We start from the raw sequence: 20588 nt of genomic DNA, 5'->3' as shown, positions 1-20588 counted from the left end.
AGGCACATCCGTGCGCTGGGTGCCCCCAGGCTGCCCACTACCCCCAGATCTCTTCAGTTCCCAGGAATGATCGGCATCCGGAGAGGATGGTTTAGGACCCTGCAGACGCCTGCAGCCGCCGAGCTTGGGCAGTGTGGGTGTGCCGAGGGCCGCCTCCTGCTCGCTGACCCCTCTCGGGGTTTGCCCTCCCTCCTGCTCTGCCTGGGCACACTTGACAAGCACCCCTGCAGCCCCGAGGGCATCCTGCTTGGCACCTGTCTCCCTCCAGGGCCCAAAGGCAAGAGCCCTGCCAGCTGGCACCCCCTGCAGAGCCCCCCTTCCTGCCCTAAGCAAAAGCCCTTCCTCTCCCCCCTGGGCGGGTCTGGGCCCCAAACAATGGGGCTTCTGTCCCACCAGGCCTGCTGTCACCTTTTACCTTCCCTTGCGCAACCAACAGCTTGGGTCCCAGCCAGAGGACTCCAACAGCAGGAAAGATGAAAGAGACAACACCTGGACCGATGCCCCATCCCAGGCCTGAGCCCCACATGCCACCCCTGGTGAGGGCATGCCTGTCTGGGATTCCCTTTGCCCTCCCCCCCACTTCCCTGCTCTCCTCCCCAGTCCTGGGGGAGGGGAGGGGCCAGGACAATGGGCATCTGTGACTGGGTTACCCCCTGCCAGGGGACGCTGGGTGGTGAGTCACCAAGGGGGTCCAGCCCTGGGGGAGGGGGTGTTGGGTGGGGGAGCAATGTCCTAGAGCCCCAGGATTGGCACTAACACACACCCTGGAGCTGGACCATCTGCTCCCTGCAGGGATCTGGGATCACAGTGCCTAGCGGGAAACTGAGGCTCAGAAAGCAGGTTTGTCCCAAGTCTCACAGCCAAAACAAGTCCTCTCCCTTCCCCCCACCCAGTCGCCCTTAGCTACCCACCAGATGTCTCAACACCCTTTCATCTTCCTGCAAGGGGGGCCTCTCCGTACTGGAACCTTCTACCCTCCAGGGCAAGATGGAGACTGCCCTCAGAAGTGCTCCTTCCCAGAGTGCCCACTTCTGTCAGTTTCGTGGGGCCCTGGGGCTGGAGGCTTGCCCGAGGGGACTGGCCTGTCCTTTGCCCCAAGACATCCCCGTAGGTCACCTGTGTGAGTCTGCAACATGTGCGTGATTATGTGTGCATGTGTGTGTGCAGGGGTGACTGTGAGCTGTTCCTGCCTAAATGTCTGTCTATGTTGAGTCTGCTGTCTCTCTACTTACCTGTCCATCTGCTTTGCGCTGTGTATCTATTTGGATGTTGCCTCTGTCAGTCACGCATCTCTGTCTGTGTGTGTTTCGCCTGTTTTTGTGAGCTTGTTGGCTTGTCTTTCTAGTGTGGATGCTGCAGGAATTTGTGTCTGTTTGGGGGTGATGGCGGTCTGTCTGTCCTTGCCTGTCTGTGCAGGAAAGGCAGGAACACCACTAGGGAAGAGAGCAGAGCCAAGGGCACGGCTCGGGGGTCCCTTGTCATCACTGAGCTTGGCGCTGAGCCCACCCGTGACTCACAGTTTCTCTGGCCAGAGAGAAGAGGAAAAGGGCTGGGCTGGGAGGGAGCTGGACACCTCAGTTTCCTTTTCCATGGCCCTTACCCCCTGGTAACTGACCCTCTGTCTTACTCTTGTCCTAGGGCCTGGGGCAGAACAACAGGTGAGGACCCTTTGGGCCCTTTTGCCTCCAGGAGGCAGGAGGCCTGGGACTCAGCGGTGGCTCTGTGCTTCCTCCCTCGTGGCCCTGAGCAGCCGCCGACCTGGGACCTCTGGACCTGGATGCTCCCCCAAGGCCCTTTCATGCTCCTTCCTCTCTGTAGGAGAAGGTGAAACAGAAAGTGATGTGCTTAGGTCACACGACCCAGCAAAGACCCCACTCCTCTCCTTTCCCCTGGGATTCAAACACCCCCCTCCACCTCCCCAAACTCACAGCTGCTCTGGGTGCTCAGAATGGGCCTTTCTCCTCTGGAGGCTGAGCAGGGCCTTCCAGGAAGACAAGAACCCATTGTGTTCTGCTTGACCCAGGTCTGCGGCCCAGGACACACTGTTTGACGCCTGGAGCCCCCCCGTGGTCAGCAGGACATGGCCAGAACTCGAAGCAGTGATGCTGGAACAGAGGCTGAGAGCCAGGCCAAGCCTAGTGATGTAGTGTGCTGGGCCGTGTCCTGACACGTCGGACTTCCTGAGGCCTGCAGGGCTATGTTATAAGTCACTGCCTGCAGGGCTGGGTGACAACAGAATGTTGCCATGGCGGCTGGCGCTCGGGGGAGATAAGATTGGCCGCCACGTGGAAATGGCTAAACCACGCCAGGCCGTGGCATGCGCTCCCGATTTTCTCCCCTTCAGTGAGTATTTACTGAGCATTTACTATGTGCCAGGCGCTGTGCTAGGCGAGGCATGTGCAGGGTTGCGCCAAACAGACGCAGGTGCTGCCGTGGCGAAGTTGGCGACCTGACGGTGAGGCAGACTAGTAATTAAACAAACACCAATCCCTCCCCAAGGGAGAGTGCTAGGAAAGCAGGAATATGCGGTAGATCCTGGATCATGCGGCGGGTGGCCAAGGAGGCCTCAGGGAGGAGATGGCATGAGACAAAGGAGAAGAAAGTGACTATTCTAGATCTGGGTTAGTCAGGTCAGCACAAGCGACCCCCTGACCCCTGGCATGAGCTGGTCTGTTGGAAGAACAGAAGAGAGCCGGGGCAGCGTCACTATAGGGCGGGAGGGAGGCTGCAGGCACGGGCCGCAGGCTGCTGTCAGGAGCTGAACTGTCTCCTGGCACTGAAGAGGCTTAAATGCAGTCAAGCTGTCACCGGAGTCCCCTGAAAGCCCGCTCGGACGTTCTGCAGAGCACAGAGGTCTACAGAGCAACGGTGCGGCCGGAGGCAGGCAGGAGGCAGCGGGGTAACCCAGGCTAGAGCTGCTGAGGCTGGACAAGCCAGGTGGCTGTGGAGATCAAGAGAAGGACCCTTTCCAGACCCATCCTGGAGGTGGGGTTCCAGGACCGGCAGAGTGGGTCAAAGGCTGAGAGAGAGGAGATGCCTCTGCTCCTCTGCTCCTGCTCCCACTGAGAAGCGAGGCTGAGCCAGCCGGCTTTCACCCCAGCGAGTGTCCAGCTCAGACTGGAGAAGCCACGGGAGGGCTGAGCCTCAAGACGCCATGTTAGAGGTTGGAGAGGAGGGAGTAGCCAGGGCACTGAGCAGGAGCGGCCCGGGGGGTAGGAGGACAGCCAGATGAGGGAGATGTCAAGAAGCTGAGAGGACATTGTTTCTAGAAGGAGGAGAGCTGGGCTGTGTGAAATGCTGTATGGGATGCTGTGTGCGGGTGGCCCCTTTGTCCCGTGTCCTCGCGAGGCCTGTCAACCGTGTACTTGCAGGTTGAGTTGTGCTGGTTAGACCGGGATCTGCTAAAGCTGGCCACTGGCTCCCACTCAGTGGTCCCCAGGTGTGGGGATGAAGGGCACGGAGACGGTCAACAGTGACGTTCATCAGTTCTGAAAGCGAGCCTGGTTTCGTGGGAGAGAGGTGTTCTGAAGGACAGCCACGCGCCGAGAAGAACAGGCGAGGCCCAGAGCCCGAGAGCTCCGCATGCTCATTTATGAACCTGCTCTCTCCCACCGGCAGGGCGGTCCCCAGGCCAAGCCTCCAGTTCACCAGTTCCTAAATCCATCTCACTGCACAGACGTGGGATTTAAAGAGAGACATGGGGAAGGGGGCTGGTTAATTTCCCACATGACCCGCCTCTACCAGGCGGGTGCATCCCGGGGAGAGGAGAGCAGCGGAAGGAGGTTCTGGATCAACAGGCCACTGGGGTATTTTGAAACTTGAATATTTTGTCTTGTGCAAAGTAAGAACTTGGACTCCTTGGTGGCACAGGGGTTAAAGACAGTGCTATGAGGCTATCGCCAGCCACTGCAGCACAAGTTCAATCCCTGGCAAGGGAGCTGACCCACATGGCACAGCAGACCTCTCCTGACTCACCTGCTTCTCCCCTCAGCAGTGTATTTCAGTCAGTCTGCCTGTTCTGCTCCCCACTCTGTCTCTGGTGAGTCCTCTCACCCTCCCCCGACCCTGCACCTCTGGCTTACACCCCAGTTCTTGCATGCATAAATAAATCTTTAAAAAAAAAAAAGATAGGGCCTCCCTGGTGGCACAAGGGGGTAAGCAATGCACTATGAAGCAATCCACAGCCTCTGCAGCATGAGTTTGATCCCTGGCTAGCCAGAGAGCAACCCACAACAGGAAGCAGACCTTTCCTGACTCTCCTGCTGCTCCCCTCAGCAGTGTATTTCAGTCAATCTGCCTGTTCTGCTCCCCACTCTGTCTCTGGTGAATCCTCTCACCCCCTGCATCTCTGGCCTGTACCCCAGCTCTTGTTTGCATAAATAAATAAATCTTAAAAAAAATTTTTAAAAGATAAAGAACTCATCCAAGTACCCTCAGACACACAAGTGTGTGTGCAAGCACACACACACACACACACACGCTGCTGGAAAGGTTGAGTAAGTTCAAAACAGAGATGTGTCCACAAGTTCTGGCGAAAGGACCCTGGAGCAGTGATGAGCGCAGTCTCGGTGGAAGGCTGAGGGTGGAAGCCGGCCTCTAACGGGTCAAACAGCAAATGGGAGGCAGTAACTCGGGGAGACCAATTTGTGGTTGACCAAAGACCAGCGACAGGGAGATGTGACAGAACAGGGAAAGCTGAGTTTCTCACTTCTGCATTTCCCCACTTGCACCAGCAACCGATGACCGCAAACTCTACCAGATAGTCCTGGAAGAGTATCGGCTCCTGCAGAGGTCCTGCTGTGTCCCCCACACTGTGTGACCTGGGCAAGCCAGAAAGTCAACGACGGGTGACTTTTTAGGAAGGTTCACTACAAAGGGAAGCAGCAAAATGGGGCAGGCACTGGAGCAGAAGAGGGAGGCAAGGGAGGGTTTAGTCCAAACATGGAGGACACAAAACTGTTTCAACACTGGCGGCAATGACTGGTCGAAAGGGAGGAAGTGATGACACAGGGCGAGGATCACCCAGGAGCAAAGACCTTGATAAAAGTAAGAGGGGAGGGGACCAGAGCATGGAAGACAGAGCTGGTCTCTGATAGCAGCAGAGACAATGATTTGAGGGCAGAAGAGAAGAGAAGGTGGATTGGTAGAATTGCCTTGCAATAAGAGGAACTTTCTCCTGTGGTTTCTATGTTTCCAGTGGAGATGGTGAAAGTTACAGCAAAGTGGGGGAGGGGATGGAGGCTCCAGAAATAAATGGGAAACAGTTATCACAGCCAAGCGGCCAGAGAGACACAGAGGATTTCCGGCAGTGGGGAGGAACCCTGAGTTTGCAGTGACCCTGGCCTGCCAGTGATAGCATGTTATCTGGCTTGCCCAGCATGTGCCAAGCATGGGCCTCTCCCCAGATAATCCTATTATCTTGGGAAGGTCAAGACTAAGACTTTTCTGGCTTGCCCAGGTCACACAGCGTGGGGGACACGGCAGGACATCTGCAGGAGCCGAAACTCTTCCAGGGCTATCTGGTAGAATTTGTGGTCAATAGTTGCTGGTGCAGGTGGGGAAATGCAGAAGAGAGAAACGCGGCTTTCCCTGTTCTGCAACATCTCCCTGTCGCTGGTCTTTGGTGCGTACGTCTCATTTCCTTGTGAAGTCTGTTTGCTGAGCAATCATGCCGTTTCTTCCTCTTCGTCTATATCTAAATTACTAGTCTCTTTTAACCGCAGGCCAGGAGGATTGCAATATTAGGAGTTAACGGCTAGCCTTCTTCTCTTAATTACCTGCCCTCCTTCCATTCAGTATCATTTTCACTAAAGAAAGCCTCCCCTGGGCCTCCCTGGTGGTGCAGGTGGTTGAGCACTGCACTATGAAGCTGTCCGCAGCCTCTGCAGCGCAGGTTTGATCCCTGGCAAGGGAGCTGCCCGGCCAGGGAGCTGCCCGCATGGCACAGCAGACCTCTCCTGTCTTGCCCACTGCTCCCCTCAGCAGTGTATTTCTTTTTTTTTCCCAATATTTATTTATTTATACAAGAACTGGGGTACATTCAGAGGGGCAGGAGGGTGAGAGAATTCACCAGAGACAGAGCGGGGAGCAGAACAGGCAGACGGACTGAAGACACTGCTGAGGGGAGCAGCGGGTGAGACAGGAGAGGTCTGCTGTGCCATGTGGGCAGCTCCCTGGCCAGCTGGGAATCGAACCCGCGCTGCAGAGGCTGTGGACAGCTTCACAGCACAGGGCTCAACCTGCTGCGCCACCGGGGAGGCCCAGCAGTGTATTTCAGTACATCTGCCTGTTCTGCTCCCCACTCTGTCTCTGAGGAATCCTCTCAACTCCCCCACACCTCTGGCCTGTACCCCATTTCTTGTATGCACAAATAAATCGAAAGAAAGAAAGAAAGAAAGAAAGAAAGAAAGAAAGAAAGAAAGAAAGAAAGAAAGAAAGAAAGAAAGAAAGAAAGAAAGAAAGAAAGAAAGAAAGAGAGAAAGAAAGAAAGAAAGAAAGAGAGAAAGAGAGAGAGAGAGAGAGAGAGAGAAAAAAAGAAAGAAAGAAAGAAAGAAAGAAAGAAAGAAAGAAAGAAAGAAAGAAAGAAAGAAAGAAAGAAAGAAAGAAAGCCAGCCTCCCCAGTTGTAGTAAACTTGGTGTTATCACCACCAAACATCTTAGAAAGCTGGTACTATCTTCCTGTGCCTGTTTACAGAAACATTTCCACACTTCATTTGACGTTTCCGGGAAGTCCTGATCTTCCCAGCCAGGAGCATTCATAAATGACTCCTGAAAACTACTGGAGACTCTTCTGTGGCTGCAAGCACATTTTATGTTTTTTCCTGTCCAATTTTATTGAGAAACAACTGACATGCATCATTGTATAAGTTTACAGTACACCACATAATGGTTTGATTTATATATATTATGAAAACATTGCCGCAATAGGTCTAGTTATCACCCATCATCTCATATAGATAAAAAGAAAAGGATAAAATTTTCTTCTTGAGAAACCCTACAATCTGCTCTCAACTTTTATAAGCATCATATAGTAGTGACAACTAGGGCCATCATTTGCCCATGCACCCCTAGTACTCCATTAGCTTATAACTGGACATTTGTACCTTTTAATCACCTTCTTCAATTCCCCTTCACCCAGCCCTCACCTTTGGTAACCACAGATTTGATCCTTTATCTTTGAGTTTGGTATTTTTTTCACTTTGGGTTTGTTTATGGTTTTGGTTTTTTAGATCCCACAAAAAAGCCAGAGTCTGCCACAATTTTTCTGTCTCTGCCTGACTTATTTCGCTTAGCATAATACTGTCAATGTTGTCCAAACAAGGTAAGATTTCTTCACTTTTTATGGCTGTATAGTATTCCATGGTGTATAGATGATATATATATATATATATGCAATTTCTTTAGATTTTTATTCACTGATAGACACTTAGATTCTATGTCTTGTTTTTTTAATAATGCTACTATGAACATGAAGGTACAGATAGCTCTTTGACATAGTGTTTTTGATTCCCGTAGATGTATTCTCAGAAGTGGGATTGCTGGATTATATGTAGTTCTATTTTTAATTTTTTGAGAAAGCTCCATACTGTTTTCCATAGTGGTCATGCCAATTTACATTTCCCCTCACCAGTACTTGTTATCTCTTGGTTTTTGTTTTTTTTTTTTATAGTAACCATTCTGACAGGTGTGAGGGAGGGTCTCATTGTGGTTCTGGTTTGCATTTCCCTGATAACTAGTGATGCTTAACATCTTTTTGTGTATCTGTTGGCCATTTGTATGTCTTCTTTGGAAAATTATCTATTCAGGTCCTTTATCCATTTTTCAAATTGAGTTATTTGGGGCCTCCCTGGTAGCACAGGGGGTTAAACAACGCACAAGGAAACAATCTGCAGCCTCTGCAGCATGAGTTCGAACCCTGGCCTGCCAGGGAGCAACCCACATGGCACAGCAGACCTCTCCTATCTTGCCCGCTGCTCCCCTCAGCAGTGTATTTCAGTCAGTCTGCCTGTTCTGTTCCCACTCTGTCTCTGGTGAATCCTCTCACCCACCCCCTGCATCTCTGGCCTGTACCCCAGCTCTTGTATGCATAAATAAATAAATCTTTAAAAATAGATAAATAAATTAGGTTATTTGTTAACGTCTTTTTTAGATTAATTAATTTATTTTGACTGTTGAGTTGTAAGAATTTTCCACATATTTTGGATGTTAACTTTTCCACTCCTTAGGTCATCTTCTCACTTTGTTGATGGTTTCTTTTGCTGTGCAGAAGCTTCATAGTTTAGTGTAACCCCACTGTCTATTTTTAATTTTGTTCTTTGTACAGATTTACTTTTTAATCTCCAAGAAGAAAGTGATAAAGCCCCAATAGTTGGGTGAACCAATCCAATAGTCACTTTTCAGAGCTGGAGGGAATACTATGCTGTGGCCCTAGTGATGTAATGGTTGAATATGGGTCACCCCAAAAGATATGTCCTTGTCCCAATCCCTGGAAACTGTGCATGTTACCTTATATAGAAAGAGTTCTCGTAGGTGTGATTAAGTTAAGGATCTTGATTTTTTTTAAGATTTTATTTATTTATACAAGAACTGGGGTACAGGCCAGAGGCACGGGAGGGTGAGGGGATTCACTAGAGACAGAGCGGGGAACAAAGCAGGCAGACAGATGGAAATACACTGCTGAGGGGAGCAGCAGGCGAGACAGGAGAGGTCTGCTGCGCCATGTGGGTATCTCCCTGGCTGGCTGGAAATCGAACTGGCACTGCAGAGACTGTGGACAGCTTCACAGCACTGCGCTCAACCCCGCTGTGCCACCGGGCAGCCCCTAGGTTAAGGATCTTAAAGTGAGATCATCCTGGATATCTGGGTAGACCCTAAATCCACAGGTACATGTTCTTGTAGGAGACACAGAGGGACACAGACAGAAGAGATGGTGTGACCCTGCACACAGAGGTAGGAGTGGTGCAGTCCCAAGGCAAGGAGCACCTGGGGCCACCAGATGCTGGAGGAGGCGTGGAACCCCCTCTTCCCTAGAGCCTCCAGAGGGAACGCAGCCCTGCCCACACCTTGATTTGACTTGAAATTTCTGACCTGTAGAGTTATGAGAAAATTAATTTCTGTTGTTTGTAAGCAGCCAAACTTCTGAAATTTTGTGACAGCAGCCCTAGAAAATGAACACGGTGGTCTTCCATTACAGGCTCTGCAAGGCCAGAGTTTGCGTGCGCACAGCTGGATGCAGACTGAGCCAGCCCAGAGCAGCTCATGTTGGCAAAAGCATAACAGACTGGCTCCAGGAGGACGCATCCTGAAGTGGCTCACACACACGTCAGCGCCGGCGGAGCGTAACACGGAGGTCAAGCACAGCACTCAGGAACCAGAGGGAGTAGCTCAAATCCCCCCCTACCCCTCCGTAACCCTGAAACCCGGGGCAAGATTCTCAAGCTCTCTGTGCCTCAGTTTCTCCATGTGGAAAAAGGAAGCACCGCTAACCCATAGAGTGGCTGCGAAGGCGATGTGACTAGGGTGTAGGTAAGCACTTGGATGACAGTGCTGACACGTCACAAGTGCATGATAAGTGGCTGCTATTATTAAACGAACCGAAATCAAAACAGACACAAGGAGCTCAGACAAGGCCGAGCAGATGCAACCGTGCCTGAGCGGACGTCACTGGCGTCAAGCCAGTCAACACAGCTGAAACCCTCGTAGTCCCTCTCACACCTCTCGGGTCAACTGGTGCTAAAGCCAGAGTCAATCCAGCACAAGGTCTGGAGTCACGTGGCCTGTGGTCAGAGGTCAGGAACCTCTCTGGGTGCACCTTGGGCAGGAACAAAGGCCCCATACACGTCCCGGGGTGAGCGGTGATGTGCAGGCGAGGGCGGTGCAAGAATGCCCCTAAGAGAGACCAAGACAGAACCTGTGGGAAGCACACCTGCTAAAAAACACGCAAACTGCTTCGGTGGGTCAAGGTTCCAGTGTTAGACATCATGCTCGTCGTGATTAGACAAGACACGGGGTCTGAGGACACTCATAGTTCAGGGACGAGAGTACAGTGGGGACTTCGTGAAGGTGATCCTGCCCAAGCCACCCCTACCCCCGGCCCAGGGAAGGGGCGCAACTCCTCAAGGCCAATAGCTGAGTGAGCAGCAGGCTGAGGTGAGAGACCCCGCTGGGAGGTTTGGAGCTTCCAGTGAGAGACCAGAAGTGGGGGGCTATTGTAAGGCAGCTCCCCCCAAAGGTGATAAATGCCCAAATTCTTAAAGGTTCCTAGCCACCCTGTCCCTTACCTTTCCCCACTCCACGGGCGCTCTCTCCAGGGGACCCCAGTATTACATGCCAGCCACCCTATGTCTCCTAATGGTGGGGGCAGATGCTAGGGAGGAGTAGAGGGGAGCTGGATCTCCTGAACTCACAGTGGGGTGGGCAGAAACCCTTCTATAGTAGGAGTCAGAAGTTGGGAAGATGGGGGTGTCCCAGGGGAGTGCCACCACGTGGCTGCCTGGATGCAGGTGTGCCTGGGTAGAGAGGAGTGCAGGTCAAGGGCCTGGGTGGTAGTCCGGGGCCTTCAGAACCAGTGCCGGCTCTGCCTCTGACGTGCCCTGTGACTTGAACAGGTCTCCACTGCCTCTGGGTCTACTAACCCGTATCTGAAGTGAGGGTGAGTCCCCCATGGTCACCGAGGGCTCTAAGCTCTAAGAAAGATCTTGTTCAGTCCAATGCTCTTGTTTTCAACTCAAGAAGTAGAGACAGAGGGGGAGTCGCTGGGTCACAGTCCACAGCCATGGGAGAGGTAGGGAGCTTTCCTCGCCTTCCACCTACTATGTGCTGGACAAACCCCCTCTGCAAGGACTTCCTACATCCCAACAAGCACAAATGTGTGCGCTTCTGCTGTGGGCACCTTCTATGGGCTGGTCACTTGATAAGGATCATCTCATTTACCTCCAACAATCCTCTGAGGCATTGTCATCCCCATTTCACTGATGAGAAAACTGAGTCCCAGAGACGTGACTCACTCAGACATGACTATTGGAATCCCTGTCTCTAGGTCCCCCAGGGCAGAAGGCAGAAAGAGGAGGAAATGCCAGAGATCAAAATTTCCATAGAGACGTGCCCCAGAACCAACTTGCGTGGACAAGGGCTGGGGGCCAACTCAGACCCAGAGGAAGCTGGGAGGATAGTGCCTCGCTGATTCATTTTAAAACTATTAGATGTATTTCAGTTTTCATTCTTTTATCCTTGCAGATGCATACATCTACGTGACACATACAGTAAAGATTCTCACGCTGACTGGTGTGTCTCATTTACCCTACCTTAGCCCTTGTCCTCACCCTCGACAGGTCACTGCTTTTTATTAGCAGCTCATGGCATCTTTCAGTTTCTTTATGCCAGCACGCCCTTTTTACATAAAAGGTAACAAATAGAGCCTCAGCAAATAGAGCCTCCTCCTTCCTTTATGTCACTGCATAATATCCTATCTTATACATGGAAAGAATTAACTCAATTCCCTATTGATGGATGTTTGAGTCATTTCCAGGTTTTGTGGGGTCGTTTTTTGTTTGTTGTTTGTTAATATCACAGCAATACTGTAGTAAATAATCACACAATATTGTTTCATTTGTGTGCATGTATATTTGCAGAATAAATTCCACCAAGTGAGTTATGGGTATTATAGTAGTTTCTATAGCTGCACAGCAAATTCCCACAACCCCCGAAACTTAAACAACACCCCTTTGCTGTGCACAGTCTGCAGGTCAGAAGCCCAGCGTGATGTGGCTGGGTTTGCTACTCAGGCTTTGGCGGCTCATTCCTGTCACTACAGATGTGGTTTCTTGCTCATTGGTTTCTTTCCAGGGTCTTGTTGAAACTGAGGTCTCTGGTTTCTTGCTGGTCACCCGCTGGGCGCTCTCTCGGCTCCCAGACAACACCATTCTTTCCCATAGAGTTTTCTCCACATGACAAGGTGAGTCCTTAGGCTCAGCTCTCTGAGTTCTGAGACCAGTCAGAGAAATTCTCTGCTCAGCCCACTCAGGGTAACCTCTTGTCCTTAACATCAGTTGATTCAGGACTTCATATCTGCAAAATTTCTCTTGCTGCATATGGAATGTAATCATGGAGTCCCACCATATTCCTAGAGTCTGCCATCCTGCCTGGGATCACGCACAGGTAAGTCACGAGGGTTGGGTCAGAACTCTGCCCAACAGAACTAGCTGTCTTGATAGAAACTGCTGTCTTCTCTGCTCCAGGTTTTGTGCCCCAGAATCTCCCTCCCCTCACACTATGATCTTGTCTGCTTTTCCACAGTATCAACCAGAAAATGTTTTCATACTTCTGGATTTCTGCCAATCTGATAGGCGAAAAATGGAATCTCAAATATTTAAAATTTGTGGTTATCTTCTTATGGATCAGGCTGAGAATTTCTTCAAAAGCTTAAAGCTGTTTCTATTTCTTTTTCCTTATGGTTTCTGGTTTTGAGTCATAGAAAGGTCTTTTTAGCTCCAAAGTTAATCAGAAACCCTGCTGGTTTTCTTCTGGTGCTTTTCTGGTTTCATCTTTGGTTCACTGGTTGTTAGAACTGGAAGCTTCTCTTGTCATTTTCCCAACAGCAAGTGTAAAGATGAATCTCAAAGGCTTGGGGTTTGGGGTAGAGAAAGGAGCCTCTGAAACCCCAGCTGGGCTGTTGGTGGGAGGCAGGGTTGGTGGGAGTTTTCTGATGGAGGCTATCAGAAAGCTAAGGGAGGAGTTAGCATCTGATATGACTCTCAAAATGAGAGGAAATGTAATTTTAATAATGGGGGAAGGGATACAACAGGAACAAAGATAGGAGGGTGGAAAAATCAACCGAAGTCTAACCTACAAAGAAGTATTTGGTGAACCGTAAGGTCCTCAAGGGAAGGAACAAGGTATGATTTTCTTCTGTGCATTAGCCAGAGTTTGACAATGAAATGAAGCAGAGGGAACATGGGACTTCAAATCATCCTCCCATTACTCTGACAGTGAGAAGCCAAGACTTTCCAAGAAGCCTTTGGTGGTGCTGTCATCTCTGCACATCACTGCCCCTTTGTGGCTGACATGGGAATTCCCCTTGACTTGCCTCAGGTATCAGGTCCAAGCCTACTAAGTCCTGGAACTGTAGGTAAAGGTGAGGCTGAATGGGTGTCAGAGGATTGAAAAACCATGAAATCCCGCACTGAGAATGTTTGAATATACGGGCCCTCAGAGACCATCTGGTCTGGCCTCTTCATTACATATGGAGAAACAAGTCTCAAAGAGAGTACCAGGTTGTGCGGGGAGTAAATTAAGAGAGGGCACTAGGCTTTGTATAAGATAGTTCTCAGTGTGCAGTCTGGCTTTATCTATTACTGGTTGCAAGAACTGCAAACATGACTTCATCTCTATCACCCCCATTTTCCATAGAGTCTTGGATCTGGCAGACTTTTCTGGTAATATCAAGTTAAGTTACTTAGATCAGTTCTTCCATTGAAAACAACCAAAATGTTGATATGTTGGGATAAGCAGAGGATAAGAAGTTACCTGAACAACTTGAATTCTTGAATTCTTGATTTGTGATTCCCCTGTGCAAGGGACACATGAAAATCTAGAGTGCACAATGAAGGATCGTATAGAAAACTTTCTTGACAACAAATTGGGATCCCAAAGAGCCATTGCCCCAGAAGTAAACAAGCCCCACTACTTGCAGCCTTAGTTTGTATCTGCTGGGTGGTTTGCAACCTCAAGTCTTTAACTGGGATTGAGGTGACACCAGACTGTGCCTCCAGGTCCCTGGAAAATGCAAATGGAAATATTCTTTGGAGGGACATGACTTCATCTTCCCTTCACCTATCCAAACTGATCACACAAATAAAGTTTCAAGTATAATGGCAAGCACATAATAAAATATAATCAGACATGCAAGAAAATAAGATCTCATGGCAAGGACAAGAAAATATAAGAGGCAGGGCCTCCCAGGTGGTGCAAGGGTTTAGTTTCTCAGCACTGTGAAACTATTTTCAGCCACTGCAGTGTGACTTGGATCCCTGGTCAGGGAGCTGACCCACGTGGTGCAGCAGACCTCTCCTGTCTCTCTCTCTTCTCCCCTCAGCAGTGTATTTAGTCAATCTGCCTGTTCTGCTCCCCACTCTGCGGGGAATCCTCTCAGCCTCCTGCACCTCTGGCCTACACCCCAGCTCTTGTATGGATAAGTAAATAAAATAAATCTTTTAAAAAATAAGATATAAGCAGCAACAAAAATATACCTATAAAAAATTCAGACACACGACTTATTTTTACACATACTATAAAATGACCGTGTTTAAGTAAATAAAAGACTAACTTGTACAGGGAATCGAGGGAGACAATAGAAGCTTCAAAGAGCCAAATTGAGGGTCTCCCCAGTGGCGCAGCGGTTGAGCGCTGGGTTGCAAAGCTGCCCGCAGCCTCTGCAGCGCCGGTTCAATCCCCGGCTGCTCCCCGGCCACCGGAGGAGGGTCCCACATGGCGCGCAGACCTCTCCTGCCGCCCGCTGCTCCCCTCAGCAGTGTACTTTGGTCCTTCTGCCTGCTCTGCAACCCGCTCTGGCTCTGGTGAATTCTCTCACCCTCCCGCGCTTCTGACTGTACCCAGTGCATGTATAAACAAAACGAATGAACAAATAAATAAATAAAAACATGCCTCTAAAAAAATAAATATATATATATATATTAAAAAAAAAACAACAAAGAGCCAAATTGAACTGCTAGAAACAAATAATATAATAACCAAAATTAAGAAGTCAATGACAAGGTTTTTTTTTTATTTTTAAAAGATTTATTTATTTATACAAGAACCAGGGTACAGGCCAGATGTGCGGGAGAGTGAGAGGATTCACCAGAGACAGAGCGGGGAAGAGAACAGGCAGACTGATGAAATACACTGCTGAGGTGAGCAGCAGGTGAGACAGGAGAGGTCTGCTGTGCCATGTGAGACCCTTGCCAGCTGGCCGGGATCGAACCGGCACTACAGAGGCTGCAGACAGCTTCACAGTGCGGTGCTCAACTGCCTACACCACCAGGGAAGGCCCTCAATGACAAGTTTAAGGCAGATTGGACATGGCTGAAAAAAGAACTGGTGAACTGGGAGAAAGATCAGAAGAAACAATTGGAATGAGCATAGGGAGACATAAAGTTTAAAAATAATACAGACGGAAGGGTAAAAGACATGGAAAATAAATAAGAAACATCTGACAGGCTTATTTGGAACCTCAGAAGGAATGAAGACAGAGAATGAGACAGAGGTAATATTTGAAGCATCATTGGCTGAACTGGTGAAAGATATTAATCTACAGATTCAAAAAAGCCAATTAATGCCAAGCAGGATAATTTTTCTTTAACTTACACCAAGAAAACACGATATACTATATGGCTCCACCTATATTATACAAAGGTATCCTGCATTGCTCTCAGCCATTGATAATAATGCTATTGACTAGAATGCCTGGGGACATTCACCTGTATCTTGTTGAGTTTCCCAAAGATATTTTAGCTGTCAAGCCAATATTCCATTAGGATGGGCCTTTGGAGTTCTTTTTATGACTATAAGATGTTCTTCAGCAATAACCATCAGGAAACTTTGAAAAAAATAGAGGTTTATTACCTACAATGCCTGGAAAATTACACATTACACCTGGGCCCTATTGAGATTGGGGCGGGGAGCTCACAAGTCTGGAGTTCAGCTTTTGTTGAGCCAGCACTGTCTTTCTTCCAGCTGGCCCTCATTGAAGTGAATGACTCAGCATTAAAGCTTCAGTCAGGCACCTGCATTTGGAGAAGAAAAGCCAAATGTCGAGATTCACATTACAAAAGGCAAAACCAGTAAAAATAAACCAGAGACAGTAAAAATATCAATGGTTACCAGAGGTTTGTGGAGAGGGAAGGTGAATAAGTGGAGCACAAGGACATTTTATAGTAGTGAAATTATTTTGCATGATACTATAATGGTGTATACATGTCACTAAACACAGGGAGCATCACCTTGGGGTTAGCAAAAGTTGGGTTCTTAGAACCCAAAAAGCATTACCTATTAAAAAAATTATAAATTAGATTTCATCAAAATTAAAAATTCATGTTCCCAAGAGACATCTTTAAGAAAACAAATGGGTAAGCCACAGACATGGAAAAATATTCACAATACTTATTAATATCTAATCAAGGACTTGCATTCAGAGTACATAAAGAACTAATGCAATATAAAAAAGACAAACAATCCAATTAGAAATGAGCAAAGGATTCATGGTAGACATACACTCGTGGTTTCCCATGAGCTATGCCTCCTCATATATGCCCTGGCCTTCTAGCGGACTCTGGGCTTGGACACGAGATGTATCCTAGCATGATAGATAAGCGTTGTTGCTAGCACAATGCAAGAAGATAAGCTCTCACACATTGGGTTTCATCTTCTCCAAATACCCCATCTTGGAACACCGAGCCACCATGTAAAATGATCTGGTTATGTCAATGTACACAATATCCAAATACAGCAAAATACAGAATATGTATGATTTCAGGAACTCTGTCATTTCCACCAACAGTGGAGAGAGATGCTTGGTCAGCGTCTTGCTGTTTAAGCCTTTGCTGTTCCAGACATCCCAGCAGGGGCATCAGCCATGTATGTTAAGTTCTCTTTGATTTTCAGCCACACTGAGCCTCCAGATAACTGTAGCTAGCATCTTATGAAGCAAAAGTACTGCTCAGAACAGCCCAGAGCAGAGTGCAAAATATTGAGCAAATAAATGGCTTTGTCTTAACCACTAACTCTTTTGGTAGTTTGTTATACAGTAAAAGATAAGTAAAGTTAAGACTTAGACATTTCGCAAAAGAAGATAAATAAATGGCCAACATAAGTTGTTAAAGAACTTCCAAGTCAAATGGCAATGAAATAACATTTCACATTATACCCCTAGAATGGCTGAAATAAAACAGTATTAACTCTTGGTAAGGTTTTAGAGCAACTGGAAATGGTCTGCATTGCTGATGAGCATGTAAATGAGCACACCACCTCAGAAAATTTTAATCGTGTCTTAGAAAGCTAAACATTCATCTACCTTATGACTAGCAATTCGATTCCTAGGTATTCCCCGGAGATACCTGGATTGATTGCTGATCTGGGGCAGGAAATGTACACAATGAGGGAGAGAAAAACACTCTAACATAAATCACCAACCACACATCACCTATACAAGTAGGCTTGTGCCCCCAAATTAAATATGAATCTGATTAAACCTTTAGATCCAACTACCAATTTGCAGAAAACTCAGAGGAACAGTCTACCTACACCATGGGGATGCAATTAGCAGTGGCTGTGGCAAACTATCTAACACAAATGACTCCTTCATTAACAAATAAATTACATCAAGAAGAAAAAGGTAGAGCCTCTCTGGTGGAGCAAGGGGTTAAGACACAATCTATGAAACTATCCGCAGCCGCTGCAGCACAAGTTAGATCCCCAGCCAGGGAGAAACCCACATGGCGCAGCAGAACTCTTTCTTTAAAAAAAAGATTTATTTATTTATGCATATAAGAACTGGGGAACAGGCCAGAGGTGCGAGGGTTGAGAGGATTCACCAGAGACAGAGTGGGGAACAGAACAGGCAGATTGACCAAAGTACACTGCTGAGGGGAGCAGTGGACTAGCCAGGAGAGGTCTGCTGCCCCATGTGGGTTGCTCCCTGGCCAGCCGGGTATTGAACTCAGGCTGCAGAGGTCGCAGATTGCTTCATAGTACGGTGTTTAACCCCTTGTGCCACCAGGGAGGCCCAATAAATAAATCTTTAAAAAAAAAAGAAGAAAAAGGTGAACAGAGAACCAAAGATTTTTTTTTTTAATGTCAAAACGGTAAAACAAACAAGCAAAATCCAGCAAAGTGAGAGGCTGACTGGAACTCCTGGAGGCCAAGGGTGGGCAGGGGCTGGAACTGGGAGGGTGCAGGTGTGGTTCTGGCGTGAATGGCTAAGGGTGTATCTTCAGACAGGCGTGGTGCTATCTACTTTATTACAATTCATTAATCATCATGTTTTATGTGGCTTTCTGTGATGGTGATGTATTTATAATTTTTTGTATATTAAAATATATAAAAAAGATTTTAAAAAATCATCCGTAAGATGTTTTAAATATGCAGATTCCCACTCCCAGAGATTCTAATAGTGTCCTTGAAGGAGGTTCCTCAAACTGCTACCTTTATGAAATTCCCAGGTGTTTTTCATTTTCTTTTTAATTAACTTTTTGAGTAACTTTTTCCTACATTCTTGTTAATTTTTTGGCAGTATGGAATTTCTTCCCTCAGGTGTGGTCCTCCTCCTGTACTCCTCCACCATGGTCCATTATGCTCCCCACCACCCCCTCCTCCTGGATGCCTCAGATCTATGATCAGCTTTCAAGGTTTGTCTTTGACCCTTTGTTTTTTCTATATTCTACATATAAGTGAAACCCTCTGGTATTTATTTCTCCTTCTGATTTATTTTGCTTAGCATAATCCCTTCCAGCTCCATTCATGTTGCTGCAAATGGTGTGAGTTTATCTTTTTCGATCACCAAGCAGTATTCCGTTGGGTATATAGACCACATCTTCTGGATCCATTTGTCTATTCTGGGGCATTTGGATTGTTTCCATAGCTTGGCTATTGTAAGTAGTGCTGCAATAAACATAGTTCAGTTTTCCTTTCAAATTAGTGGTTTTTAGTGTCCTTTGGGGAGATACCTAGGACTAGAATTGCTGGGTCATGCGGCTCCTCCATTTTTATCTTTTGAAGAACCTTCACAAAGCTTTCCATAGGGGCTGGAGAGTCTACATTTCCACCAACAGTGTAAGAGGGCTCCTTTTTCTCATACCCTCACCAGCATTTTTTTCTGTCGTTGTCGTCGTTTTAAATATGAGCCATTGGCCTCCCTGGTGGTGCAAGGGGTTAAGCACCACACTATGAAGCAATCCACAGACTCTGCAGTATGAGTTCAATCCCGGCCGGCCAGGGAGAAACCCACATGGCACAGCAGACCTCTCCTGACTTGCCTGCTGCTGCCCTCAGCAGTGTATTTCAGTCAGTCTGCCTGTTCTGTTCCCCACTCTGTCTCTGGTGGATCCTCTCACCCCCGCCCCCACATTTCTGGCCTGTACCCCAGCTTTTGTATACATAAATAAATCTTTAAAAAAATATAAATATGAGCCATTCTCACAGGTGTGAGGTGGTATCTCATTGTAGTTATTAATTTCCCTGATCATGTGATGATGAACATTTCACATATGCCTGTTGGCCATCTGCATGTCTTCTTTGGAGAAGTGCCTATTCAGCTCTCTTGCCCATTTTTGGATTGGATTGTTTTGTTTTTGTTGAGTTGTATGAGCTCTTTGTAGATCATCGCTATCAGTCCCTTATCAGTTATAGAGTGTACAAATATTTCCTGCCATTCAGTAGGTTTTGGTTAGTGTCTCTTTCATTGTACAGAAGCTTTTTAGTTTGATGTAGTCCCAGTTGTTTATGTTCTCCTTTGTTTTCCTTGCTGCTGGAGAGGAGCCTTCAAAGACGTTTCTAACGTTTATGTCAACAAATGTTTTCCAGATTTTTTTTTCCAAAGCGATGAAGGATGCATTTAGGGAAACATTGATGAAGGTATTTGGTTGCCGGGAGGATTTCAAAAAGGAACAACAGGTTGAGTTGTCACTTCAGGAGGAGATCTCTCTGGGCAGCACGGTGACCCAGGCACAGGTCAGAAGAGAGATGCCGGTAACATTCCATTTCAAAAATGACTTTTATTGAGCATTCACTTTGAGTTAGTGTTCCCATTTTATATCTTGTTTACTATCAAATGTCTATATAAGATAGAAGTCATGGGCCTCCCCGGTGGCGCAGTGGTTGAGTGCTGGGTTGCAAAGCTGCTCACAGCCTCTGCAGTGCCAGTTTGATCCCCGGCTGCTCCCTGGCTGCTCCCTGGCCGCCGGAGGAGGGTCCCACATGGCGCGCAGACCTCTCCTGCCACCCACTGCTCCCCTCAGCAGTGTACTTCGGTCCTTCTGCCTGCTCTGCTCCCCGCTGTGATTCTGGTGAATTGTCTCACCCTCCCGCGCTTCTGATTATACCCAGTGCTTGCATAAATAAATAAAAATAAATCTTTAAAAAATAAATAAATAAATAATAAATTTTAAAAAAGATAGAAGTCATTTTACATGTTATTGAAATATATCATCCTGTCAGAGTATATTGACTCAAAATCATAATAAACCATGCATCTATAATGATTTTTTTAAAGAAAAATTCTGAAACGTTTAATATAACCCTCTTACAGGAAAATGCTCACTGTTTATCATTATGGTCAATAATTGTTTTTTCAAAACACATAAATAAAGTATTAGGAAAAATACAGAATACGTATGATTTCAGGAACTCTGAGAATTTCCTGGAATTCTCATATCTCATACCCAGATCTCAAAGATTAGTTAATATCTTTTGGAATTTGAAAACATTCTTTGAAGTTTCATCTCTGTAACATTTCTCAATTGTGCTTCTCATCCCTTCTCCAGACGTAGAAAAACTTATTTCATTTTGCATTGACGCTGGTTGAATTAAGAGTGTGT

At 47.4% G+C, this 20588-nt stretch overlaps 2 long non-coding RNA genes across 4 annotated transcripts; both read left to right on the top strand.

Moving 5' to 3' along the window:
* Window positions 1-725: 725 nt before the first annotated feature.
* On the top strand, window positions 726-11634 carry LOC119235947 (uncharacterized). 3 transcript variants are annotated; one of them, XR_005122953.2, is made up of 4 exons: window positions 726-840; window positions 1639-1658; window positions 7230-7321; window positions 9194-11634. It is a non-coding gene; the product is annotated as an uncharacterized LOC119235947 (long non-coding RNA). The 3 variants fall into 3 exon arrangements; XR_008550236.1 differs by lacking the exon at window positions 1639-1658; XR_008550237.1 differs by lacking the exons at window positions 726-840; window positions 1639-1658 and adding an exon at window positions 5345-5623.
* A 420-nt stretch (window positions 11635-12054) lies between these two features.
* LOC129145133 (uncharacterized) lies at window positions 12055-19672 on the top strand. Its single transcript, XR_008550238.1, has 3 exons — window positions 12055-12156; window positions 18287-18401; window positions 19576-19672. It is a non-coding gene; the product is annotated as an uncharacterized LOC129145133 (long non-coding RNA).
* Window positions 19673-20588: the final 916 nt, after the last annotated feature.

The sequence above is a fragment of the Talpa occidentalis genome, unplaced genomic scaffold, assembly GCF_014898055.3.
Source record: "Talpa occidentalis isolate TD23 unplaced genomic scaffold, MPIMG_talOcc4v2.1 talOcc4.9, whole genome shotgun sequence".
Classification (NCBI taxonomy): Eukaryota; Metazoa; Chordata; class Mammalia; order Eulipotyphla; family Talpidae; genus Talpa; species Talpa occidentalis.
Note: the sequence above shows the minus strand (reverse complement) of the source record. Positions and strands in the feature narration are given on the sequence as shown.